This window comes from Ambystoma mexicanum, chromosome 2q, assembly GCF_040938575.1.
Source record: "Ambystoma mexicanum isolate Mex_15411 chromosome 2q, UKY_AmexF1_1, whole genome shotgun sequence".
In the NCBI taxonomy this organism is placed as follows: Eukaryota; Metazoa; Chordata; class Amphibia; order Caudata; family Ambystomatidae; genus Ambystoma; species Ambystoma mexicanum.
This window is the reverse complement of record NC_090924.1, coordinates 186,086,383-186,114,082: the sequence shown is the minus strand read 5'-3', so window position 1 is coordinate 186,114,082 and position 27,700 is coordinate 186,086,383. Positions and strand designations below refer to the sequence as shown.

The window sequence follows — 27,700 nt, the reverse complement described above, 5'->3', positions numbered from 1 at the left end:
CCTTGGCTATGCCCTTGACATCTTTTACAGCTTGCATTGGTGGGAGATGATGTGAGTTTATCGAGAGCAACGGGATATGAGGCATGTGGGCCATAAAAAACAGCTCTGGGATTTTTTTTTAATCAGAAAGCCCCTTTAAGTAGGGAACTTTGGATGGACAGCCCTGCTGAGAGCAAAAGGATTACACAAAAGATAAGTGGGTCAGTGGGTCAAGGGATAGCACATCTGACTGTGAGTCAGTTTATTGTTAGTCCAAATCCTACCCGTTTCAACATTTTTCCAGGCTTTTTGTTTAATTTCTTAACAGATCCATTCCTATGTAGCTCAGCAACACATGTACTAATATTGGAATGATAATGGGAACATTGAATTGGCCCCTGCTCTGAAGGATGACACGTACATTTGTAAAGCATTCACTATTTTTAGCACATGACGGGACAGAAACTTTGTTAATTTGCAAGTCTTTATTTTTTAATTCATCTTTTTTGATGAAGATTGAAATTGTATGTTCATAGGGGCTGACGCCTGGGCAGCGGCAGGCAATTTGGAGAACAGAAATATTATTCATACATATTAAACAACAACACAATACATTTTGCGCCAAATTCAACACTAATGCCTCAGGAGCCTTTTACTTGTGAGTCCTAGTGACTGAATGAACAGCCCCGTCCCCTTCAATTTCTTGACTTGTACTTTTAGAAGTGGCACGGTTCCCATTCGACCAAATTCAGTATTATCACTTTCCCCATTGTTGTGCACGCCAGCGTAAACTGCTTTAAGGTGCTATTTGCAAACATCACTCTGAACTACAGCTTTATTTGCTTCTAGGCCTTTATCTTTAATTGGGGCTGAGCAGTGTACTCTGGATTTGGCTGCTTTTAGTTGGTTGATTTCTTTTTTGATTTCTGTAACCTTCAAAGAGTCCCATTGTGAAATACCATTGTCAGAATATGCTACAGTGCATGAAAACTTAAAATAAATGGTTGTGAGAGGGAGAGGGAGAGGGGGAGGGAGGGGGCGGGGGGAGAAAGAGAGCGGGCGGGAGGGAGGAAGGAGGGAGGGAAGGAGGAAGGGAGAGAGAGAGAGAGACAGAGAGAGAGGAAACAAAGAAAATATGGTATTCGGGGGTTGGGGGGCTATGTTTTTACATGGAAAAGATTTTAGGCTTTTAATCAAGTGGAAATGGCTCTGTGGCTGGTATCTCAGCCTGTTGATGCTTTGTTGAGTTGCTTGGAACATGCAAGGAAGGAGACCTGAAGCACTCCCAACCAGGTTGCATGTCTCCAAGTTACTGAAATCCCACAGACCTCCTCCCTGTGCCACAAAGTTCTGGGCACTGAGCTCTGTAGTTCCCCACAAGTCGCAAAGCACCCCAGATTTACTTTCTCAAAGTTGCTAGTGACTGCTACCCCACCTCGACCACTATATTTTCCCCAGATACTTGCTACTGTGGAGTAAGCAGGGCTAATAAAGAGGGAGAGGGGGTTTGCCTATGCAAATCATCTGCCAGGATCCTACCTGGCAGGTCATTCCATCTTACCAGCTGACACCTGGGCAGCGGCAGGTAATTTGGAGAACAGACATATACGGACAGGCCACAAAGCAAAGGTTGGGCCGTTGATTGAGGATCCCTTTAGCCATGCCTCCCTAAGTTACCGAGGTCCAGAAAAATTCCACCCTCAGCTCTCATAGAGAGGTCCTTGGCCGATCGTGGCCGATCAGGGGAGTAAAGGGTCGGGGGTGACTGCACACTGCCTCACCTTTTCACTGCTTTCTACAGTGGTAATGCTTTTGCAGAAGGGGCCAGTACAAGTGATTTTGTTCTGCGCTGTGGGAAAGTGGTTAATGTCAGTGGATAAATGTCAAACTACTTGCGCTGTTCAACACACATACATGCAGAGAAATAATGTTATGTTTTTTGGGGAAGATCTAGAGGGTCCTGATGATGATTTATTAAACTGTCTGCTACTCTTTCTTTTACATAGAGTCTTCCCTGCCCAGGAATGTTTAAGGCATATTGTATGTCCCTCCCTTACAATGAAAACTCTGTTGAAAGCACAGAGGTACATAGGAATGGATCTGTTAAGAAATGAAACAAAAAGCCTGGAAAATGTCGAACCAGGTAGTATTTGGACTTACAAAAGACGGACTCACAGTCAAATGTGCTATCCGTTGACCCACTGACCCCCTTACCTTTTGTGTAATACTTTTGCTCTCAGTAGGGTTGTCCAAAGTTCTCTTCTTAAAGCGGCTTTCTTATAAAAAATCCTAGACCTGCTTTTTGTGGCACACATGCCTCATATCCCGTTGCTCTTGATAAACTCACATCATCTCCCCCCAATACAAGCTGTAAAAGATTTCCAGGCCTTATCCGAGCAAACTAGACGTGGGTCGAAGGTTCAGCAATCCTTAAATCAGCAGTAAAGTTAACATTGAAATCAGCCTCAGAATCTCGTCAAGGATGGTCCAACATCTATTGCTTACAGGGCTCAATCGGACAGCTTCTGGCACTGATGCCTTAAGCCACTTCCTGTTGTTGCCTTGTCCTTGATACAGCCATGGGCCCACATACACTCAGTGGTACAGAGTTTTTCTCATGTCTATGGGTCTATTGTGATGCTCTCAGGCTTGCATCACCCAGCCATTGTGATGGGGAGGGGTGTCATTTTGCAAGCACCGTGGAGCATGAATCTGTATATCTTCAAATATAATTGGCATTAAACCAAACCCTTTAGGACCAGATCAATACAGCAGCAAAGAATGCTTATTCATTGTTGTTTCCCTCTTCATTTCATACCACCCGATATTTAAATGGTGTTTGGACTTTCTACCCTCTGACATAAGGACATTTGGTATGGCAAACCTTTGACTAGATGTCCTAATCAATGGTTTGATTGACTCTCCCTTTGCACTTGCTTCAGCAACACATGTACTAATATTGGAATGATAATGTGAACATTAAATTGTCCCCTGCTCTAAAGGATGACACGCACATTAGTAAAGCATTCACTATTTTTGGCACATGACAGGACAGAAACTTTCTTAATTTGCAAGTCTTTATTTTTTAATACATGTTTTTTTAATGAAGATTGAAATTGTATGTTCATACATATTACACGACAACACAATACATTTTGCGCCAAATTCAACACTCATGCCTCAGGAGCCTTTTACTTGTGAGTCCTATTGACTGAATGAACAGCCCCCTCTCCTTCAATTTCTTGACTTGTACTTTTAGAAGTGGCACGCTTCTTTTGTTTTTTTATCCCATTTTACCAAACTCCGTTTTATCAGTTTCCACCTTGTTGTGCACTCCAGCGTAAACTGCTTTAAGGTGCTATTTGCAAACATTGTTCTGAACTACAGCTTTACTTGCTTCTAGGCCTTAATCTTTAATTGGGGCTGAGCAGTGTACTCTGGCTTTGGCTGCTTTTAGTTGGTTGGTTTCTTTTTTGATTTCTGTAACTTTCAAAGAGTCCCATTGTGAAATACCGTTGCCAGAATGTGCTACAGTGCATGAAAACTTAAAATAAATGGTTGTGAGAGGGAGAGGGGGAGGGAGGGGGCGGGGGGAGAAAGAGAGCGGGCGGGAGGGGGGAAGGTTAAGGAGGGAGGGTGAGAGAGAGAGAGAGAGAGAGAGAGAGAGAGAGAGAGAGAGAGAGAGAAAAAACAAAGAAAATATGGTATTCGGGGGGGCTATGTTTTTACATGGAAAAGATTTTAGGCTTTTAATCAAGTGGAAAGAGGCTCTGTGGCTGGTATCTCAGCCTGTTGATGCTTTGTTGAGTTGCTTGGAACATGCAACAAAGGTGACCTGAAGCACTCCCGACCAGGTTGCATGTCTCTAATTTACTGCAATCCCACAGACCTCCTCCGTGTGCCACAAAGTACCTGAGCTCTGCAGTTGTTCCCCACAAGTCGCCAAGCTCCCCAGATTTACTTTCTCAGAGTTGCTAGTTACTGCTACCCCACCTCGACCACTATATTTTCCCCAGATACTTGCTACTGTGCAGAAAGCAGGGCTAAGAGAGAGGGAGAAGGGGTGTGCCTATGCAAATCATCTGCCAGGATCATTCCTGGGAGGTCATTCCATCCCACCAAATGACACCCGAGCAGCGGCACATAATTTGGAGAACAGAAATATTCGGACAGGCCACAAAGCAAAGGCTGGGCCGTTGATTGAGGAACCCTTTAGCCATGTATCCCTAAGTTACCGAGGTCCAGAAAAATTCCACCCTCAGCTCTCATAGAGAGGTCCTTGGCCGATCGTGGCCGATCAGGGCCGTGAAGGGTCGGGGTGACTGCACACTGCCTCACCTTTTCACTGCTTTCTACAGCGGTAATGCTTTTGCAGAAGGGACCTGTACAAGTGATTTTATTCTGCGCTGTGGGAAAGTGACATTTAACCACTGGCATTAAGCAAACGACTTGCGCTGCTCAACGCACATACATGCAGAGAAATAATGTTATGTTTTTTGGGGAAGATCTAGAGGGTCCTGCTGATGATTTATTAAACTGTCTGCTACTCTTTCTTTTACATAGAGTCTTCCCTGCCCAGGAATGTTTAAGGCATATTGTATGTCCCTCCCTTACAATGAAAACTCTGTTGAAAGCACAGAGGTACATAGGAATGGATCTGTTAAGAAATGAAACAAAAAGCCTGGAAAATGTCGAACCAGGTAGTATTTGGACTTACAAAAGACGGACTCACAGTCAAATGTGCTATCCGTTGACCCACTGACCCCCTTACCTTTTGTGTAATACTTTTGCTCTCAGTAGGGTTGTCCAAAGTTCTCTTCTTAAAGCGGCTTTCTTATAAAAAATCCTAGACCTGCTTTTTGTGGCACACATGCCTCATATCCCGTTGCTCTTGATAAACTCACATCATCTCCCCCCAATACAAGCTGTAAAAGATTTCCAGGCCTTATCCGAGCAAACTAGACGTGGGTCGAAGGTTCAGCAATCCTTAAATCAGCAGTAAAGTTAACATTGAAATCAGCCTCAGAATCTCTTCAAGGATGGTCCAACATCTATTGCTTACAGGGCTCAATCGGACAGCTTCTGGCACTGATGCCTTAAGCCACTTCCTGTTGTTGCCTTGTCCTTGATACAGCCATGGGCCCACATACACTCAGTGGTACAGAGTTTTTCTCATGTCTATGGGTCTATTGTGATGCTCTCAGGCTTGCATCACCCAGCCATTGTGATGGGGAGGGGTGTCATTTTGCAAGCACCCTGGAGCATGAATCTGTATATCTTCAAATATAATTGGCATTAAACCAAACCCTTTAGGACCAGATCAATACAGCAGCAAAGAATGCTTATTCATTGTTGTTTCCCTCTTCATTTCATACCACCCGATATTTAAATGGTGTTTGGACTTTCTACCCTCTGACATAAGGACATTTGGTATGGCAAACCTTTGACTAGATGTCCTAATCAATGGTTTGATTGACTCTCCCTTTGCACTTGCTTCAGCAACACATGTACTAATATTGGAATGATAATGTGAACATTAAATTGTCCCCTGCTCTAAAGGATGACACGCACATTCGTAAAGCATTCACTATTTTTGGCACATGACAGGACAGAAACTTTCTTAATTTGCAAGTCTTTATTTTTTAATACATGTTTTTTTAATGAAGATTGAAATTGTATGTTCATACATATTACACGACAACACACTACATTTTGCGCCAAATTCAACACTCATGCCTCAGGAGCCTTTTACTTGTGAGTCCTATTGACTGAATGAACAGCCCCCTCTCCTTCAATTTCTTGACTTGTACTTTTAGAAGTGGCAAGCTTCTTTTGTTTTTTTATCCCATTTTACCAAACTCCGTTTTATCAGTTTCCACCTTGTTGTGCACTCCAGCGTAAACTGCTTTAAGGTGCTATTTGCAAACATTGTTCTGAACTACAGCTTTACTTGCTTCTAGGCCTTAATCTTTAATTGGGGCTGAGCAGTGTACTCTGGCTTTGGCTGCTTTTAGTTGGTTGGTTTCTTTTTTGATTTCTGTAACTTTCAAAGAGTCCCATTGTGAAATACCGTTGTCAGAATGTGCTACAGTGCATGAAAACTTAAAATAAATGGTTGTGAGAGGGAGAGGGGGAGGGAGGGGGCGGGGGGAGAAAGAGAGCGGGCGGGAGGGGGAAGGTTAAGGAGGGAGGGAGAGAGAGAGAGAGAGAGAGAGAGAGAGAGAGAGAAAAAACAAAGAAAATATGGTATTCGGGGGGGCTATGTTTTTACATGGAAAAGATTTTAGGCTTTTAATCAAGTGGAAAGAGGCTCTGTGGCTGGTATCTCAGCCTGTTGATGCTTTGTTGAGTTGCTTGGAACATGCAACAAAGGTGACCTGAAGCACTCCCGACCAGGTTGCATGTCTCTAATTTACTGAAATCCCACAGACCTCCTCCGTGTGCCACAAAGTACCTGAGCTCTGCAGTTGTTCCCCACAAGTCGCCAAGCTCCCCAGATTTACTTTCTCAGAGTTGCTAGTTACTGCTACCCCACCTCGACCACTATATTTTCCCCAGATACTTGCTACTGTGCAGAAAGCAGGGCTAAGAGAGAGGGAGAAGGGGTGTGCCTATGCAAATCATCTGCCAGGATCATTCCTGGGAGGTCATTCCATCCCACCAAATGACACCCGAGCAGCGGCACATAATTTGGAGAACAGAAATATTCGGACAGGCCACAAAGCAAAGGCTGGGCCGTTGATTGAGGAACCCTTTAGCCATGTCTCCCTAAGTTACCGAGGTCCAGAAAAATTCCACCCTCAGCTCTCATAGAGAGGTCCTTGGCCGATCGTGGCCGATCAGGGCCGTGAAGGGTCGGGGTGACTGCACACTGCCTCACCTTTTCACTGCTTTCTACAGCGGTAATGCTTTTGCAGAAGGGACCTGTACAAGTGATTTTATTCTGCGCTGTGGGAAAGTGACATTTAACCACTGGCATTAACCAAACGACTTGCGCTGCTCAACGCACATACATGCAGAGAAATCATTTCATGTTTTTTGGGGAAGGTCTAGAGGGTCCTGCTGATTATTTATGAAGCTGTACGCTACTCTTGCTTTTACAGAGAGTCTTCCCTGCCCAGGAATGTTTAAGGCATACTGTATATCCCTCCCTTACAATGAAAACTCTGTTAAAAGCACAGAGGTACATAGGAATGGATCTGTTAAGAAATGAAACGAAAAACCTGGACAAAATGTCGAAACGGGTAGGATTTGGACTTAGCACATCTGACTGTGAGTCAGTTAATTGTATCTCTTCACCCACTGACCCCCTTTCCTTTTGTGTAATCCTTTTGCTCTCAATAGGATTTTCCAAAGTGGCTTTCATATAAAAGATCATAGACCTGCATTTTGTGGCACACAAGCCTCATATCCCGTTGCTCTTTATAAATTCACATCATCTCCCACCAATACAAGCTGTAAAAGATTTTCAGGGCTTAGCCAAGCAAACTAGACTTGGGTCGAAGGTTAAGCAATCCTTAAATCAGCAGCAGAGTTAACATTGAAATCAGCCTCAGAATCTCTTAAGGGATGGTCCAACATCTGTTGCTTGCAGCACGCAATGGGGCAGCCTGGGTGCTGACAGCTTAAGCCAGCTCCTGTTCTTGCCTTGTCCTTGATCCAGCCATGGGCCCACATGCACTCAGAGGAATAGAGTGTTTCTCGTGTCTATGGGTCTGCCGTGATGCTCTCACGCTTGCATCACCCAGCCTTCGTGATGGGGAGGGTGTGTCAATTTGCAAGCACCCTGCAGCATGAATCTGTTTATCTTTAAATATAATTGCCATTAAACCAAACCCTTTAGGACCGGATCAATACGGCAGAAAAAGAATGCTGATGTATTGCTGTTTGCCTCTTAATTTCATACCATCCAACATATAAATGGTGTTTGGTCAATGATTTGCCATATCAAATGTCCTTATGTCACAGGCAGAAAGTTCAGAGGTCCTAATCAATGGTTTGGTTGGCTCTCCCTTTGCGCTTGCCTTAAGGCGCCAGCACCAGAGGCTGCCCGATTGCGCCCTGAAAGCAACCAATGTTGAGCCATCCTTTAAGAGATTCTGAGGCTGATTTCAATGTTATTTTTGCTGCTGATTTAACGATTGCTCAACCTTCGACCCACGTCTAGTTTCCTTGGCTATGCCCTTGACATCTTTTACAGCTTGCATTGGTGGGAGATGATGTGAGTTTATCGAGAGCAACGGGATATGAGGCATGTGGGCCATAAAAAACAGCTCTGGGATTTTTTTTTAATCAGAAAGCCCCTTTAAGTAGGGAACTTTGGATGGACAGCCCTGCTGAGAGCAAAAGGATTACACAAAAGATAAGTGGGTCAGTGGGTCAAGGGATAGCACATCTGACTGTGAGTCAGTTTATTGTTAGTCCAAATCCTACCCGTTTCAACATTTTTCCAGGCTTTTTGTTTAATTTCTTAACAGATCCATTCCTATGTAGCTCAGCAACACATGTACTAATATTGGAATGATAATGGGAACATTGAATTGGCCCCTGCTCTGAAGGATGACACGTACATTTGTAAAGCATTCACTATTTTTAGCACATGACGGGACAGAAACTTTGTTAATTTGCAAGTCTTTATTTTTTAATTCATCTTTTTTGATGAAGATTGAAATTGTATGTTCATAGGGGCTGACGCCTGGGCAGCGGCAGGCAATTTGGAGAACAGAAATATTATTCATACATATTAAACAACAACACAATACATTTTGCGCCAAATTCAACACTAATGCCTCAGGAGCCTTTTACTTGTGAGTCCTAGTGACTGAATGAACAGCCCCGTCCCCTTCAATTTCTTGACTTGTACTTTTAGAAGTGGCACGGTTCCCATTCGACCAAATTCAGTATTATCACTTTCCCCATTGTTGTGCACGCCAGCGTAAACTGCTTTAAGGTGCTATTTGCAAACATCACTCTGAACTACAGCTTTATTTGCTTCTAGGCCTTTATCTTTAATTGGGGCTGAGCAGTGTACTCTGGATTTGGCTGCTTTTAGTTGGTTGATTTCTTTTTTGATTTCTGTAACCTTCAAAGAGTCCCATTGTGAAATACCATTGTCAGAATATGCTACAGTGCATGAAAACTTAAAATAAATGGTTGTGAGAGGGAGAGGGAGAGGGAGAGGGAGAGGGGGAGGGAGGGGGCGGGGGGAGAAAGAGAGCGGGCGGGAGGGAGGAAGGAGGGAGGGAAGGAGGAAGGGAGAGAGAGAGAGAGACAGAGAGAGAGGAAACAAAGAAAATATGGTATTCGGGGGTTGGGGGGCTATGTTTTTACATGGAAAAGATTTTAGGCTTTTAATCAAGTGGAAATGGCTCTGTGGCTGGTATCTCAGCCTGTTGATGCTTTGTTGAGTTGCTTGGAACATGCAAGGAAGGAGACCTGAAGCACTCCCAACCAGGTTGCATGTCTCCAAGTTACTGAAATCCCACAGACCTCCTCCCTGTGCCACAAAGTTCTGGGCACTGAGCTCTGTAGTTCCCCACAAGTCGCAAAGCACCCCAGATTTACTTTCTCAAAGTTGCTAGTGACTGCTACCCCACCTCGACCACTATATTTTCCCCAGATACTTGCTACTGTGGAGTAAGCAGGGCTAATAAAGAGGGAGAGGGGGTTTGCCTATGCAAATCATCTGCCAGGATCCTACCTGGCAGGTCATTCCATCTTACCAGCTGACACCTGGGCAGCGGCAGGTAATTTGGAGAACAGACATATACGGACAGGCCACAAAGCAAAGGTTGGGCCGTTGATTGAGGATCCCTTTAGCCATGCCTCCCTAAGTTACCGAGGTCCAGAAAAATTCCACCCTCAGCTCTCATAGAGAGGTCCTTGGCCGATCGTGGCCGATCAGGGGAGTAAAGGGTCGGGGGTGACTGCACACTGCCTCACCTTTTCACTGCTTTCTACAGTGGTAATGCTTTTGCAGAAGGGGCCAGTACAAGTGATTTTGTTCTGCGCTGTGGGAAAGTGGTTAATGTCAGTGGATAAATGTCAAACTACTTGCGCTGTTCAACACACATACATGCAGAGAAATAATGTTATGTTTTTTGGGGAAGATCTAGAGGGTCCTGCTGATGATTTATTAAACTGTCTGCTACTCTTTCTTTTACATAGAGTCTTCCCTGCCCAGGAATGTTTAAGGCATATTGTATGTCCCTCCCTTACAATGAAAACTCTGTTGAAAGCACAGAGGTACATAGGAATGGATCTGTTAAGAAATGAAACAAAAAGCCTGGAAAATGTCGAACCAGGTAGTATTTGGACTTACAAAAGACGGACTCACAGTCAAATGTGCTATCCGTTGACCCACTGACCCCCTTACCTTTTGTGTAATACTTTTGCTCTCAGTAGGGTTGTCCAAAGTTCTCTTCTTAAAGCGGCTTTCTTATAAAAAATCCTAGACCTGCTTTTTGTGGCACACATGCCTCATATCCCGTTGCTCTTGATAAACTCACATCATCTCCCCCCAATACAAGCTGTAAAAGATTTCCAGGCCTTATCCGAGCAAACTAGACGTGGGTCGAAGGTTCAGCAATCCTTAAATCAGCAGTAAAGTTAACATTGAAATCAGCCTCAGAATCTCGTCAAGGATGGTCCAACATCTATTGCTTACAGGGCTCAATCGGACAGCTTCTGGCACTGATGCCTTAAGCCACTTCCTGTTGTTGCCTTGTCCTTGATACAGCCATGGGCCCACATACACTCAGTGGTACAGAGTTTTTCTCATGTCTATGGGTCTATTGTGATGCTCTCAGGCTTGCATCACCCAGCCATTGTGATGGGGAGGGGTGTCATTTTGCAAGCACCCTGGAGCATGAATCTGTATATCTTCAAATATAATTGGCATTAAACCAAACCCTTTAGGACCAGATCAATACAGCAGCAAAGAATGCTTATTCATTGTTGTTTCCCTCTTCATTTCATACCACCCGATATTTAAATGGTGTTTGGACTTTCTACCCTCTGACATAAGGACATTTGGTATGGCAAACCTTTGACTAGATGTCCTAATCAATGGTTTGATTGACTCTCCCTTTGCACTTGCTTCAGCAACACATGTACTAATATTGGAATGATAATGTGAACATTAAATTGTCCCCTGCTCTAAAGGATGACACGCACATTCGTAAAGCATTCACTATTTTTGGCACATGACAGGACAGAAACTTTCTTAATTTGCAAGTCTTTATTTTTTAATACATGTTTTTTTAATGAAGATTGAAATTGTATGTTCATACATATTACACGACAACACAATACATTTTGCGCCAAATTCAACACTCATGCCTCAGGAGCCTTTTACTTGTGAGTCCTATTGACTGAATGAACAGCCCCCTCTCCTTCAATTTCTTGACTTGTACTTTTAGAAGTGGCACGCTTCTTTTGTTTTTTTATCCCATTTTACCAAACTCCGTTTTATCAGTTTCCACCTTGTTGTGCACTCCAGCGTAAACTGCTTTAAGGTGCTATTTGCAAACATTGTTCTGAACTACAGCTTTACTTGCTTCTAGGCCTTAATCTTTAATTGGGGCTGAGCAGTGTACTCTGGCTTTGGCTGCTTTTAGTTGGTTGGTTTCTTTTTTGATTTCTGTAACTTTCAAAGAGTCCCATTGTGAAATACCGTTGCCAGAATGTGCTACAGTGCATGAAAACTTAAAATAAATGGTTGTGAGAGGGAGAGGGGGAGGGAGGGGGCGGGGGGAGAAAGAGAGCGGGCGGGAGGGGGGAAGGTTAAGGAGGGAGGGTGAGAGAGAGAGAGAGAGAGAGAGAGAGAGAGAGAGAGAGAGAGAGAGAAAAAACAAAGAAAATATGGTATTCGGGGGGGCTATGTTTTTACATGGAAAAGATTTTAGGCTTTTAATCAAGTGGAAAGAGGCTCTGTGGCTGGTATCTCAGCCTGTTGATGCTTTGTTGAGTTGCTTGGAACATGCAACAAAGGTGACCTGAAGCACTCCCGACCAGGTTGCATGTCTCTAATTTACTGCAATCCCACAGACCTCCTCCGTGTGCCACAAAGTACCTGAGCTCTGCAGTTGTTCCCCACAAGTCGCCAAGCTCCCCAGATTTACTTTCTCAGAGTTGCTAGTTACTGCTACCCCACCTCGACCACTATATTTTCCCCAGATACTTGCTACTGTGCAGAAAGCAGGGCTAAGAGAGAGGGAGAAGGGGTGTGCCTATGCAAATCATCTGCCAGGATCATTCCTGGGAGGTCATTCCATCCCACCAAATGACACCCGAGCAGCGGCACATAATTTGGAGAACAGAAATATTCGGACAGGCCACAAAGCAAAGGCTGGGCCGTTGATTGAGGAACCCTTTAGCCATGTATCCCTAAGTTACCGAGGTCCAGAAAAATTCCACCCTCAGCTCTCATAGAGAGGTCCTTGGCCGATCGTGGCCGATCAGGGCCGTGAAGGGTCGGGGTGACTGCACACTGCCTCACCTTTTCACTGCTTTCTACAGCGGTAATGCTTTTGCAGAAGGGACCTGTACAAGTGATTTTATTCTGCGCTGTGGGAAAGTGACATTTAACCACTGGCATTAAGCAAACGACTTGCGCTGCTCAACGCACATACATGCAGAGAAATAATGTTATGTTTTTTGGGGAAGATCTAGAGGGTCCTGCTGATGATTTATTAAACTGTCTGCTACTCTTTCTTTTACATAGAGTCTTCCCTGCCCAGGAATGTTTAAGGCATATTGTATGTCCCTCCCTTACAATGAAAACTCTGTTGAAAGCACAGAGGTACATAGGAATGGATCTGTTAAGAAATGAAACAAAAAGCCTGGAAAATGTCGAACCAGGTAGTATTTGGACTTACAAAAGACGGACTCACAGTCAAATGTGCTATCCGTTGACCCACTGACCCCCTTACCTTTTGTGTAATACTTTTGCTCTCAGTAGGGTTGTCCAAAGTTCTCTTCTTAAAGCGGCTTTCTTATAAAAAATCCTAGACCTGCTTTTTGTGGCACACATGCCTCATATCCCGTTGCTCTTGATAAACTCACATCATCTCCCCCCAATACAAGCTGTAAAAGATTTCCAGGCCTTATCCGAGCAAACTAGACGTGGGTCGAAGGTTCAGCAATCCTTAAATCAGCAGTAAAGTTAACATTGAAATCAGCCTCAGAATCTCTTCAAGGATGGTCCAACATCTATTGCTTACAGGGCTCAATCGGACAGCTTCTGGCACTGATGCCTTAAGCCACTTCCTGTTGTTGCCTTGTCCTTGATACAGCCATGGGCCCACATACACTCAGTGGTACAGAGTTTTTCTCATGTCTATGGGTCTATTGTGATGCTCTCAGGCTTGCATCACCCAGCCATTGTGATGGGGAGGGGTGTCATTTTGCAAGCACCCTGGAGCATGAATCTGTATATCTTCAAATATAATTGGCATTAAACCAAACCCTTTAGGACCAGATCAATACAGCAGCAAAGAATGCTTATTCATTGTTGTTTCCCTCTTCATTTCATACCACCCGATATTTAAATGGTGTTTGGACTTTCTACCCTCTGACATAAGGACATTTGGTATGGCAAACCTTTGACTAGATGTCCTAATCAATGGTTTGATTGACTCTCCCTTTGCACTTGCTTCAGCAACACATGTACTAATATTGGAATGATAATGTGAACATTAAATTGTCCCCTGCTCTAAAGGATGACACGCACATTCGTAAAGCATTCACTATTTTTGGCACATGACAGGACAGAAACTTTCTTAATTTGCAAGTCTTTATTTTTTAATACATGTTTTTTTAATGAAGATTGAAATTGTATGTTCATACATATTACACGACAACACACTACATTTTGCGCCAAATTCAACACTCATGCCTCAGGAGCCTTTTACTTGTGAGTCCTATTGACTGAATGAACAGCCCCCTCTCCTTCAATTTCTTGACTTGTACTTTTAGAAGTGGCAAGCTTCTTTTGTTTTTTTATCCCATTTTACCAAACTCCGTTTTATCAGTTTCCACCTTGTTGTGCACTCCAGCGTAAACTGCTTTAAGGTGCTATTTGCAAACATTGTTCTGAACTACAGCTTTACTTGCTTCTAGGCCTTAATCTTTAATTGGGGCTGAGCAGTGTACTCTGGCTTTGGCTGCTTTTAGTTGGTTGGTTTCTTTTTTGATTTCTGTAACTTTCAAAGAGTCCCATTGTGAAATACCGTTGTCAGAATGTGCTACAGTGCATGAAAACTTAAAATAAATGGTTGTGAGAGGGAGAGGGGGAGGGAGGGGGCGGGGGGAGAAAGAGAGCGGGCGGGAGGGGGAAGGTTAAGGAGGGAGGGAGAGAGAGAGAGAGAGAGAGAGAGAGAGAGAGAGAGAGAGAAAAAACAAAGAAAATATGGTATTCGGGGGGGCTATGTTTTTACATGGAAAAGATTTTAGGCTTTTAATCAAGTGGAAAGAGGCTCTGTGGCTGGTATCTCAGCCTGTTGATGCTTTGTTGAGTTGCTTGGAACATGCAACAAAGGTGACCTGAAGCACTCCCGACCAGGTTGCATGTCTCTAATTTACTGAAATCCCACAGACCTCCTCCGTGTGCCACAAAGTACCTGAGCTCTGCAGTTGTTCCCCACAAGTCGCCAAGCTCCCCAGATTTACTTTCTCAGAGTTGCTAGTTACTGCTACCCCACCTCGACCACTATATTTTCCCCAGATACTTGCTACTGTGCAGAAAGCAGGGCTAAGAGAGAGGGAGAAGGGGTGTGCCTATGCAAATCATCTGCCAGGATCATTCCTGGGAGGTCATTCCATCCCACCAAATGACACCCGAGCAGCGGCACATAATTTGGAGAACAGAAATATTCGGACAGGCCACAAAGCAAAGGCTGGGCCGTTGATTGAGGAACCCTTTAGCCATGTCTCCCTAAGTTACCGAGGTCCAGAAAAATTCCACCCTCAGCTCTCATAGAGAGGTCCTTGGCCGATCGTGGCCGATCAGGGCCGTGAAGGGTCGGGGTGACTGCACACTGCCTCACCTTTTCACTGCTTTCTACAGCGGTAATGCTTTTGCAGAAGGGACCTGTACAAGTGATTTTATTCTGCGCTGTGGGAAAGTGACATTTAACCACTGGCATTAACCAAACGACTTGCGCTGCTCAACGCACATACATGCAGAGAAATCATTTCATGTTTTTTGGGGAAGGTCTAGAGGGTCCTGCTGATTATTTATGAAGCTGTACGCTACTCTTGCTTTTACAGAGAGTCTTCCCTGCCCAGGAATGTTTAAGGCATACTGTATATCCCTCCCTTACAATGAAAACTCTGTTAAAAGCACAGAGGTACATAGGAATGGATCTGTTAAGAAATGAAACGAAAAACCTGGACAAAATGTCGAAACGGGTAGGATTTGGACTTAGCACATCTGACTGTGAGTCAGTTAATTGTATCTCTTCACCCACTGACCCCCTTTCCTTTTGTGTAATCCTTTTGCTCTCAATAGGATTTTCCAAAGTGGCTTTCATATAAAAGATCATAGACCTGCATTTTGTGGCACACAAGCCTCATATCCCGTTGCTCTTTATAAATTCACATCATCTCCCACCAATACAAGCTGTAAAAGATTTTCAGGGCTTAGCCAAGCAAACTAGACTTGGGTCGAAGGTTAAGCAATCCTTAAATCAGCAGCAGAGTTAACATTGAAATCAGCCTCAGAATCTCTTAAGGGATGGTCCAACATCTGTTGCTTGCAGCACGCAATGGGGCAGCCTGGGTGCTGACAGCTTAAGCCAGCTCCTGTTCTTGCCTTGTCCTTGATCCAGCCATGGGCCCACATGCACTCAGAGGAATAGAGTGTTTCTCGTGTCTATGGGTCTGCCGTGATGCTCTCACGCTTGCATCACCCAGCCTTCGTGATGGGGAGGGTGTGTCAATTTGCAAGCACCCTGCAGCATGAATCTGTTTATCTTTAAATATAATTGCCATTAAACCAAACCCTTTAGGACCGGATCAATACGGCAGAAAAAGAATGCTGATGTATTGCTGTTTGCCTCTTAATTTCATACCATCCAACATATAAATGGTGTTTGGTCAATGATTTGCCATATCAAATGTCCTTATGTCACAGGCAGAAAGTTCAGAGGTCCTAATCAATGGTTTGGTTGGCTCTCCCTTTGCGCTTGCCTTAAGGCGCCAGCACCAGAGGCTGCCCGATTGCGCCCTGAAAGCAACCAATGTTGAGCCATCCTTTAAGAGATTCTGAGGCTGATTTCAATGTTATTTTTGCTGCTGATTTAACGATTGCTCAACCTTCGACCCACGTCTAGTTTCCTTGGCTATGCCCTTGACATCTTTTACAGCTTGCATTGGTGGGAGATGATGTGAGTTTATCGAGAGCAACGGGATATGAGGCATGTGGGCCATAAAAAACAGCTCTGGGATTTTTTTTTAATCAGAAAGCCCCTTTAAGTAGGGAACTTTGGATGGACAGCCCTGCTGAGAGCAAAAGGATTACACAAAAGATAAGTGGGTCAGTGGGTCAAGGGATAGCACATCTGACTGTGAGTCAGTTTATTGTTAGTCCAAATCCTACCCGTTTCAACATTTTTCCAGGCTTTTTGTTTAATTTCTTAACAGATCCATTCCTATGTAGCTCAGCAACACATGTACTAATATTGGAATGATAATGGGAACATTGAATTGGCCCCTGCTCTGAAGGATGACACGTACATTTGTAAAGCATTCACTATTTTTAGCACATGACGGGACAGAAACTTTGTTAATTTGCAAGTCTTTATTTTTTAATTCATCTTTTTTGATGAAGATTGAAATTGTATGTTCATAGGGGCTGACGCCTGGGCAGCGGCAGGCAATTTGGAGAACAGAAATATTATTCATACATATTAAACAACAACACAATACATTTTGCGCCAAATTCAACACTAATGCCTCAGGAGCCTTTTACTTGTGAGTCCTAGTGACTGAATGAACAGCCCCGTCCCCTTCAATTTCTTGACTTGTACTTTTAGAAGTGGCACGGTTCCCATTCGACCAAATTCAGTATTATCACTTTCCCCATTGTTGTGCACGCCAGCGTAAACTGCTTTAAGGTGCTATTTGCAAACATCGCTCTGAACTACAGCTTTATTTGCTTCTAGGCCTTTATCTTTAATTGGGGCTGAGCAGTGTACTCTGGATTTGGCTGCTTTTAGTTGGTTGATTTCTTTTTTGATTTCTGTAACCTTCAAAGAGTCCCATTGTGAAATACCATTGTCAGAATATGCTACAGTGCATGAAAACTTAAAATAAATGGTTGTGAGAGGGAGAGGGAGAGGGGGAGGGAGGGGGCGGGGGGAGAAAGAGAGCGGGCGGGAGGGAGGAAGGAGGGAGGGAAGGAGGAAGGGAGAGAGAGAGAGAGACAGAGAGAGAGGAAACAAAGAAAATATGGTATTCGGGGGTTGGGGGGCTATGTTTTTACATGGAAAAGATTTTAGGCTTTTAATCAAGTGGAAATGGCTCTGTGGCTGGTATCTCAGCCTGTTGATGCTTTGTTGAGTTGCTTGGAACATGCAAGGAAGGAGACCTGAAGCACTCCCAACCAGGTTGCATGTCTCCAAGTTACTGAAATCCCACAGACCTCCTCCCTGTGCCACAAAGTTCTGGGCACTGAGCTCTGTAGTTCCCCACAAGTCGCAAAGCACCCCAGATTTACTTTCTCAAAGTTGCTAGTGACTGCTACCCCACCTCGACCACTATATTTTCCCCAGATACTTGCTACTGTGGAGTAAGCAGGGCTAATAAAGAGGGAGAGGGGGTTTGCCTATGCAAATCATCTGCCAGGATCCTACCTGGCAGGTCATTCCATCTTACCAGCTGACACCTGGGCAGCGGCAGGTAATTTGGAGAACAGACATATACGGACAGGCCACAAAGCAAAGGTTGGGCCGTTGATTGAGGATCCCTTTAGCCATGCCTCCCTAAGTTACCGAGGTCCAGAAAAATTCCACCCTCAGCTCTCATAGAGAGGTCCTTGGCCGATCGTGGCCGATCAGGGGAGTAAAGGGTCGGGGGTGACTGCACACTGCCTCACCTTTTCACTGCTTTCTACAGTGGTAATGCTTTTGCAGAAGGGGCCAGTACAAGTGATTTTGTTCTGCGCTGTGGGAAAGTGGTTAATGTCAGTGGATAAATGTCAAACTACTTGCGCTGTTCAACACACATACATGCAGAGAAATAATGTTATGTTTTTTGGGGAAGATCTAGAGGGTCCTGCTGATGATTTATTAAACTGTCTGCTACTCTTTCTTTTACATAGAGTCTTCCCTGCCCAGGAATGTTTAAGGCATATTGTATGTCCCTCCCTTACAATGAAAACTCTGTTGAAAGCACAGAGGTACATAGGAATGGATCTGTTAAGAAATGAAACAAAAAGCCTGGAAAATGTCGAACCAGGTAGTATTTGGACTTACAAAAGACGGACTCACAGTCAAATGTGCTATCCGTTGACCCACTGACCCCCTTACCTTTTGTGTAATACTTTTGCTCTCAGTAGGGTTGTCCAAAGTTCTCTTCTTAAAGCGGCTTTCTTATAAAAAATCCTAGACCTGCTTTTTGTGGCACACATGCCTCATATCCCGTTGCTCTTGATAAACTCACATCATCTCCCCCCAATACAAGCTGTAAAAGATTTCCAGGCCTTATCCGAGCAAACTAGACGTGGGTCGAAGGTTCAGCAATCCTTAAATCAGCAGTAAAGTTAACATTGAAATCAGCCTCAGAATCTCGTCAAGGATGGTCCAACATCTATTGCTTACAGGGCTCAATCGGACAGCTTCTGGCACTGATGCCTTAAGCCACTTCCTGTTGTTGCCTTGTCCTTGATACAGCCATGGGCCCACATACACTCAGTGGAACAGAGTTTTTCTCATGTCTATGGGTCTATTGTGATGCTCTCAGGCTTGCATCACCCAGCCATTGTGATGGGGAGGGGTGTCATTTTGCAAGCACCCTGGAGCATGAATCTGTATATCTTCAAATATAATTGGCATTAAACCAAACCCTTTAGGACCAGATCAATACAGCAGCAAAGAATGCTTATTCATTGTTGTTTCCCTCTTCATTTCATACCACCCGATATTTAAATGGTGTTTGGACTTTCTACCCTCTGACATAAGGACATTTGGTATGGCAAACCTTTGACTAGATGTCCTAATCAATGGTTTGATTGACTCTCCCTTTGCACTTGCTTCAGCAACACATGTACTAATATTGGAATGATAATGTGAACATTAAATTGTCCCCTGCTCTAAAGGATGACACGCACATTCGTAAAGCATTCACTATTTTTGGCACATGACAGGACAGAAACTTTCTTAATTTGCAAGTCTTTATTTTTTAATACATGTTTTTTTAATGAAGATTGAAATTGTATGTTCATACATATTACACGACAACACAATACATTTTGCGCCAAATTCAACACTCATGCCTCAGGAGCCTTTTACTTGTGAGTCCTATTGACTGAATGAACAGCCCCCTCTCCTTCAATTTCTTGACTTGTACTTTTAGAAGTGGCACGCTTCTTTTGTTTTTTTATCCCATTTTACCAAACTCCGTTTTATCAGTTTCCACCTTGTTGTGCACTCCAGCGTAAACTGCTTTAAGGTGCTATTTGCAAACATTGTTCTGAACTACAGCTTTACTTGCTTCTAGGCCTTAATCTTTAATTGGGGCTGAGCAGTGTACTCTGGCTTTGGCTGCTTTTAGTTGGTTGGTTTCTTTTTTGATTTCTGTAACTTTCAAAGAGTCCCATTGTGAAATACCGTTGCCAGAATGTGCTACAGTGCATGAAAACTTAAAATAAATGGTTGTGAGAGGGAGAGGGGGAGGGAGGGGGCGGGGGGAGAAAGAGAGCGGGCGGGAGGGGGGAAGGTTAAGGAGGGAGGGTGAGAGAGAGAGAGAGAGAGAGAGAGAGAGAGAGAGAGAGAGAGAAAAAACAAAGAAAATATGGTATTCGGGGGGGCTATGTTTTTACATGGAAAAGATTTTAGGCTTTTAATCAAGTGGAAAGAGGCTCTGTGGCTGGTATCTCAGCCTGTTGATGCTTTGTTGAGTTGCTTGGAACATGCAACAAAGGTGACCTGAAGCACTCCCGACCAGGTTGCATGTCTCTAATTTACTGCAATCCCACAGACCTCCTCCGTGTGCCACAAAGTACCTGAGCTCTGCAGTTGTTCCCCACAAGTCGCCAAGCTCCCCAGATTTACTTTCTCAGAGTTGCTAGTTACTGCTACCCCACCTCGACCACTATATTTTCCCCAGATACTTGCTACTGTGCAGAAAGCAGGGCTAAGAGAGAGGGAGAAGGGGTGTGCCTATGCAAATCATCTGCCAGGATCATTCCTGGGAGGTCATTCCATCCCACCAAATGACACCCGAGCAGCGGCACATAATTTGGAGAACAGAAATATTCGGACAGGCCACAAAGCAAAGGCTGGGCCGTTGATTGAGGAACCCTTTAGCCATGTATCCCTAAGTTACCGAGGTCCAGAAAAATTCCACCCTCAGCTCTCATAGAGAGGTCCTTGGCCGATCGTGGCCGATCAGGGCCGTGAAGGGTCGGGGTGACTGCACACTGCCTCACCTTTTCACTGCTTTCTACAGCGGTAATGCTTTTGCAGAAGGGACCTGTACAAGTGATTTTATTCTGCGCTGTGGGAAAGTGACATTTAACCACTGGCATTAAGCAAACGACTTGCGCTGCTCAACGCACATACATGCAGAGAAATAATGTTATGTTTTTTGGGGAAGATCTAGAGGGTCCTGCTGATGATTTATTAAACTGTCTGCTACTCTTTCTTTTACATAGAGTCTTCCCTGCCCAGGAATGTTTAAGGCATATTGTATGTCCCTCCCTTACAATGAAAACTCTGTTGAAAGCACAGAGGTACATAGGAATGGATCTGTTAAGAAATGAAACAAAAAGCCTGGAAAATGTCGAACCAGGTAGTATTTGGACTTACAAAAGACGGACTCACAGTCAAATGTGCTATCCGTTGACCCACTGACCCCCTTACCTTTTGTGTAATACTTTTGCTCTCAGTAGGGTTGTCCAAAGTTCTCTTCTTAAAGCGGCTTTCTTATAAAAAATCCTAGACCTGCTTTTTGTGGCACACATGCCTCATATCCCGTTGCTCTTGATAAACTCACATCATCTCCCCCCAATACAAGCTGTAAAAGATTTCCAGGCCTTATCCGAGCAAACTAGACGTGGGTCGAAGGTTCAGCAATCCTTAAATCAGCAGTAAAGTTAACATTGAAATCAGCCTCAGAATCTCTTCAAGGATGGTCCAACATCTATTGCTTACAGGGCTCAATCGGACAGCTTCTGGCACTGATGCCTTAAGCCACTTCCTGTTGTTGCCTTGTCCTTGATACAGCCATGGGCCCACATACACTCAGTGGTACAGAGTTTTTCTCATGTCTATGGGTCTATTGTGATGCTCTCAGGCTTGCATCACCCAGCCATTGTGATGGGGAGGGGTGTCATTTTGCAAGCACCCTGGAGCATGAATCTGTATATCTTCAAATATAATTGGCATTAAACCAAACCCTTTAGGACCAGATCAATACAGCAGCAAAGAATGCTTATTCATTGTTGTTTCCCTCTTCATTTCATACCACCCGATATTTAAATGGTGTTTGGACTTTCTACCCTCTGACATAAGGACATTTGGTATGGCAAACCTTTGACTAGATGTCCTAATCAATGGTTTGATTGACTCTCCCTTTGCACTTGCTTCAGCAACACATGTACTAATATTGGAATGATAATGTGAACATTAAATTGTCCCCTGCTCTAAAGGATGACACGCACATTCGTAAAGCATTCACTATTTTTGGCACATGACAGGACAGAAACTTTCTTAATTTGCAAGTCTTTATTTTTTAATACATGTTTTTTTAATGAAGATTGAAATTGTATGTTCATACATATTACACGACAACACACTACATTTTGCGCCAAATTCAACACTCATGCCTCAGGAGCCTTTTACTTGTGAGTCCTATTGACTGAATGAACAGCCCCCTCTCCTTCAATTTCTTGACTTGTACTTTTAGAAGTGGCAAGCTTCTTTTGTTTTTTTATCCCATTTTACCAAACTCCGTTTTATCAGTTTCCACCTTGTTGTGCACTCCAGCGTAAACTGCTTTAAGGTGCTATTTGCAAACATTGTTCTGAACTACAGCTTTACTTGCTTCTAGGCCTTAATCTTTAATTGGGGCTGAGCAGTGTACTCTGGCTTTGGCTGCTTTTAGTTGGTTGGTTTCTTTTTTGATTTCTGTAACTTTCAAAGAGTCCCATTGTGAAATACCGTTGTCAGAATGTGCTACAGTGCATGAAAACTTAAAATAAATGGTTGTGAGAGGGAGAGGGGGAGGGAGGGGGCGGGGGGAGAAAGAGAGCGGGCGGGAGGGGGAAGGTTAAGGAGGGAGGGAGAGAGAGAGAGAGAGAGAGAGAGAGAGAGAGAGAGAAAAAACAAAGAAAATATGGTATTCGGGGGGGCTATGTTTTTACATGGAAAAGATTTTAGGCTTTTAATCAAGTGGAAAGAGGCTCTGTGGCTGGTATCTCAGCCTGTTGATGCTTTGTTGAGTTGCTTGGAACATGCAACAAAGGTGACCTGAAGCACTCCCGACCAGGTTGCATGTCTCTAATTTACTGAAATCCCACAGACCTCCTCCGTGTGCCACAAAGTACCTGAGCTCTGCAGTTGTTCCCCACAAGTCGCCAAGCTCCCCAGATTTACTTTCTCAGAGTTGCTAGTTACTGCTACCCCACCTCGACCACTATATTTTCCCCAGATACTTGCTACTGTGCAGAAAGCAGGGCTAAGAGAGAGGGAGAAGGGGTGTGCCTATGCAAATCATCTGCCAGGATCATTCCTGGGAGGTCATTCCATCCCACCAAATGACACCCGAGCAGCGGCACATAATTTGGAGAACAGAAATATTCGGACAGGCCACAAAGCAAAGGCTGGGCCGTTGATTGAGGAACCCTTTAGCCATGTCTCCCTAAGTTACCGAGGTCCAGAAAAATTCCACCCTCAGCTCTCATAGAGAGGTCCTTGGCCGATCGTGGCCGATCAGGGCCGTGAAGGGTCGGGGTGACTGCACACTGCCTCACCTTTTCACTGCTTTCTACAGCGGTAATGCTTTTGCAGAAGGGACCTGTACAAGTGATTTTATTCTGCGCTGTGGGAAAGTGACATTTAACCACTGGCATTAACCAAACGACTTGCGCTGCTCAACGCACATACATGCAGAGAAATCATTTCATGTTTTTTGGGGAAGGTCTAGAGGGTCCTGCTGATTATTTATGAAGCTGTACGCTACTCTTGCTTTTACAGAGAGTCTTCCCTGCCCAGGAATGTTTAAGGCATACTGTATATCCCTCCCTTACAATGAAAACTCTGTTAAAAGCACAGAGGTACATAGGAATGGATCTGTTAAGAAATGAAACGAAAAACCTGGACAAAATGTCGAAACGGGTAGGATTTGGACTTAGCACATCTGACTGTGAGTCAGTTAATTGTATCTCTTCACCCACTGACCCCCTTTCCTTTTGTGTAATCCTTTTGCTCTCAATAGGATTTTCCAAAGTGGCTTTCATATAAAAGATCATAGACCTGCATTTTGTGGCACACAAGCCTCATATCCCGTTGCTCTTTATAAATTCACATCATCTCCCACCAATACAAGCTGTAAAAGATTTTCAGGGCTTAGCCAAGCAAACTAGACTTGGGTCGAAGGTTAAGCAATCCTTAAATCAGCAGCAGAGTTAACATTGAAATCAGCCTCAGAATCTCTTAAGGGATGGTCCAACATCTGTTGCTTGCAGCACGCAATGGGGCAGCCTGGGTGCTGACAGCTTAAGCCAGCTCCTGTTCTTGCCTTGTCCTTGATCCAGCCATGGGCCCACATGCACTCAGAGGAATAGAGTGTTTCTCGTGTCTATGGGTCTGCCGTGATGCTCTCACGCTTGCATCACCCAGCCTTCGTGATGGGGAGGGTGTGTCAATTTGCAAGCACCCTGCAGCATGAATCTGTTTATCTTTAAATATAATTGCCATTAAACCAAACCCTTTAGGACCGGATCAATACGGCAGAAAAAGAATGCTGATGTATTGCTGTTTGCCTCTTAATTTCATACCATCCAACATATAAATGGTGTTTGGTCAATGATTTGCCATATCAAATGTCCTTATGTCACAGGCAGAAAGTTCAGAGGTCCTAATCAATGGTTTGGTTGGCTCTCCCTTTGCGCTTGCCTTAAGGCGCCAGCACCAGAGGCTGCCCGATTGCGCCCTGAAAGCAACCAATGTTGAGCCATCCTTTAAGAGATTCTGAGGCTGATTTCAATGTTATTTTTGCTGCTGATTTAACGATTGCTCAACCTTCGACCCACGTCTAGTTTCCTTGGCTATGCCCTTGACATCTTTTACAGCTTGCATTGGTGGGAGATGATGTGAGTTTATCGAGAGCAACGGGATATGAGGCATGTGGGCCATAAAAAACAGCTCTGGGATTTTTTTTTAATCAGAAAGCCCCTTTAAGTAGGGAACTTTGGATGGACAGCCCTGCTGAGAGCAAAAGGATTACACAAAAGATAAGTGGGTCAGTGGGTCAAGGGATAGCACATCTGACTGTGAGTCAGTTTATTGTTAGTCCAAATCCTACCCGTTTCAACATTTTTCCAGGCTTTTTGTTTAATTTCTTAACAGATCCATTCCTATGTAGCTCAGCAACACATGTACTAATATTGGAATGATAATGGGAACATTGAATTGGCCCCTGCTCTGAAGGATGACACGTACATTTGTAAAGCATTCACTATTTTTAGCACATGACGGGACAGAAACTTTGTTAATTTGCAAGTCTTTATTTTTTAATTCATCTTTTTTGATGAAGATTGAAATTGTATGTTCATAGGGGCTGACGCCTGGGCAGCGGCAGGCAATTTGGAGAACAGAAATATTATTCATACATATTAAACAACAACACAATACATTTTGCGCCAAATTCAACACTAATGCCTCAGGAGCCTTTTACTTGTGAGTCCTAGTGACTGAATGAACAGCCCCGTCCCCTTCAATTTCTTGACTTGTACTTTTAGAAGTGGCACGGTTCCCATTCGACCAAATTCAGTATTATCACTTTCCCCATTGTTGTGCACGCCAGCGTAAACTGCTTTAAGGTGCTATTTGCAAACATCGCTCTGAACTACAGCTTTATTTGCTTCTAGGCCTTTATCTTTAATTGGGGCTGAGCAGTGTACTCTGGATTTGGCTGCTTTTAGTTGGTTGATTTCTTTTTTGATTTCTGTAACCTTCAAAGAGTCCCATTGTGAAATACCATTGTCAGAATATGCTACAGTGCATGAAAACTTAAAATAAATGGTTGTGAGAGGGAGAGGGAGAGGGGGAGGGAGGGGGCGGGGGGAGAAAGAGAGCGGGCGGGAGGGAGGAAGGAGGGAGGGAAGGAGGAAGGGAGAGAGAGAGAGAGACAGAGAGAGAGGAAACAAAGAAAATATGGTATTCGGGGGTTGGGGGGCTATGTTTTTACATGGAAAAGATTTTAGGCTTTTAATCAAGTGGAAATGGCTCTGTGGCTGGTATCTCAGCCTGTTGATGCTTTGTTGAGTTGCTTGGAACATGCAAGGAAGGAGACCTGAAGCACTCCCAACCAGGTTGCATGTCTCCAAGTTACTGAAATCCCACAGACCTCCTCCCTGTGCCACAAAGTTCTGGGCACTGAGCTCTGTAGTTCCCCACAAGTCGCAAAGCACCCCAGATTTACTTTCTCAAAGTTGCTAGTGACTGCTACCCCACCTCGACCACTATATTTTCCCCAGATACTTGCTACTGTGGAGTAAGCAGGGCTAATAAAGAGGGAGAGGGGGTTTGCCTATGCAAATCATCTGCCAGGATCCTACCTGGCAGGTCATTCCATCTTACCAGCTGACACCTGGGCAGCGGCAGGTAATTTGGAGAACAGACATATACGGACAGGCCACAAAGCAAAGGTTGGGCCGTTGATTGAGGATCCCTTTAGCCATGCCTCCCTAAGTTACCGAGGTCCAGAAAAATTCCACCCTCAGCTCTCATAGAGAGGTCCTTGGCCGATCGTGGCCGATCAGGGGAGTAAAGGGTCGGGGGTGACTGCACACTGCCTCACCTTTTCACTGCTTTCTACAGTGGTAATGCTTTTGCAGAAGGGGCCAGTACAAGTGATTTTGTTCTGCGCTGTGGGAAAGTGGTTAATGTCAGTGGATAAATGTCAAACTACTTGCGCTGTTCAACACACATACATGCAGAGAAATAATGTTATGTTTTTTGGGGAAGATCTAGAGGGTCCTGCTGATGATTTATTAAACTGTCTGCTACTCTTTCTTTTACATAGAGTCTTCCCTGCCCAGGAATGTTTAAGGCATATTGTATGTCCCTCCCTTACAATGAAAACTCTGTTGAAAGCACAGAGGTACATAGGAATGGATCTGTTAAGAAATGAAACAAAAAGCCTGGAAAATGTCGAACCAGGTAGTATTTGGACTTACAAAAGACGGACTCACAGTCAAATGTGCTATCCGTTGACCCACTGACCCCCTTACCTTTTGTGTAATACTTTTGCTCTCAGTAGGGTTGTCCAAAGTTCTCTTCTTAAAGCGGCTTTCTTATAAAAAATCCTAGACCTGCTTTTTGTGGCACACATGCCTCATATCCCGTTGCTCTTGATAAACTCACATCATCTCCCCCCAATACAAGCTGTAAAAGATTTCCAGGCCTTATCCGAGCAAACTAGACGTGGGTCGAAGGTTCAGCAATCCTTAAATCAGCAGTAAAGTTAACATTGAAATCAGCCTCAGAATCTCGTCAAGGATGGTCCAACATCTATTGCTTACAGGGCTCAATCGGACAGCTTCTGGCACTGATGCCTTAAGCCACTTCCTGTTGTTGCCTTGTCCTTGATACAGCCATGGGCCCACATACACTCAGTGGAACAGAGTTTTTCTCATGTCTATGGGTCTATTGTGATGCTCTCAGGCTTGCATCACCCAGCCATTGTGATGGGGAGGGGTGTCATTTTGCAAGCACCCTGGAGCATGAATCTGTATATCTTCAAATATAATTGGCATTAAACCAAACCCTTTAGGACCAGATCAATACAGCAGCAAAGAATGCTTATTCATTGTTGTTTCCCTCTTCATTTCATACCACCCGATATTTAAATGGTGTTTGGACTTTCTACCCTCTGACATAAGGACATTTGGCATGGCAAACCTTTGACTAGATGTCCTAATCAATGGTTTGATTGACTCTCCCTTTGCACTTGCTTCAGCAACACATGTACTAATATTGGAATGATAATGTGAACATTAAATTGTCCCCTGCTCTAAAGGATGACACGCACATTCGTAAAGCATTCACTATTTTTGGCACATGACAGGACAGAAACTTTCTTAATTTGCAAGTCTTTATTTTTTAATACATGTTTTTTTAATGAAGATTGAAATTGTATGTTCATACATATTACACGACAACACAATACATTTTGCGCCAAATTCAACACTCATGCCTCAGGAGCCTTTTACTTGTGAGTCCTATTGACTGAATGAACAGCCCCCTCTCCTTCAATTTCTTGACTTGTACTTTTA

At 44.0% G+C, this 27,700-nt stretch overlaps 7 non-coding genes across 7 annotated transcripts; all 7 read left to right on the top strand.

Annotated features, from left to right (window-relative positions):
* The first annotated feature begins 2,912 nt into the window (after window positions 1-2,912).
* LOC138570652 (U6 spliceosomal RNA) lies at window positions 2,913-3,017 on the top strand. The gene has a single exon (XR_011303688.1). It is a non-coding gene; the product is annotated as a U6 spliceosomal RNA (small nuclear RNA).
* Window positions 3,018-5,469: 2,452 nt separating this feature from the next.
* Window positions 5,470-5,574, top strand: LOC138570706 (U6 spliceosomal RNA). The gene has a single exon (XR_011303741.1). It is a non-coding gene; the product is annotated as a U6 spliceosomal RNA (small nuclear RNA).
* A 5,499-nt stretch (window positions 5,575-11,073) lies between these two features.
* Window positions 11,074-11,178, top strand: LOC138570705 (U6 spliceosomal RNA). Its single transcript, XR_011303740.1, has one exon. It is a non-coding gene; the product is annotated as a U6 spliceosomal RNA (small nuclear RNA).
* A 2,452-nt stretch (window positions 11,179-13,630) lies between these two features.
* LOC138570704 (U6 spliceosomal RNA) lies at window positions 13,631-13,735 on the top strand. The gene has a single exon (XR_011303739.1). It is a non-coding gene; the product is annotated as a U6 spliceosomal RNA (small nuclear RNA).
* Window positions 13,736-19,228: 5,493 nt separating this feature from the next.
* Window positions 19,229-19,333, top strand: LOC138570703 (U6 spliceosomal RNA). Its single transcript, XR_011303738.1, has one exon. It is a non-coding gene; the product is annotated as a U6 spliceosomal RNA (small nuclear RNA).
* A 2,448-nt stretch (window positions 19,334-21,781) lies between these two features.
* LOC138570702 (U6 spliceosomal RNA) lies at window positions 21,782-21,886 on the top strand. Its single transcript, XR_011303737.1, has one exon. It is a non-coding gene; the product is annotated as a U6 spliceosomal RNA (small nuclear RNA).
* Window positions 21,887-27,375: 5,489 nt separating this feature from the next.
* LOC138570701 (U6 spliceosomal RNA) lies at window positions 27,376-27,480 on the top strand. Its single transcript, XR_011303736.1, has one exon. It is a non-coding gene; the product is annotated as a U6 spliceosomal RNA (small nuclear RNA).
* Window positions 27,481-27,700: the final 220 nt, after the last annotated feature.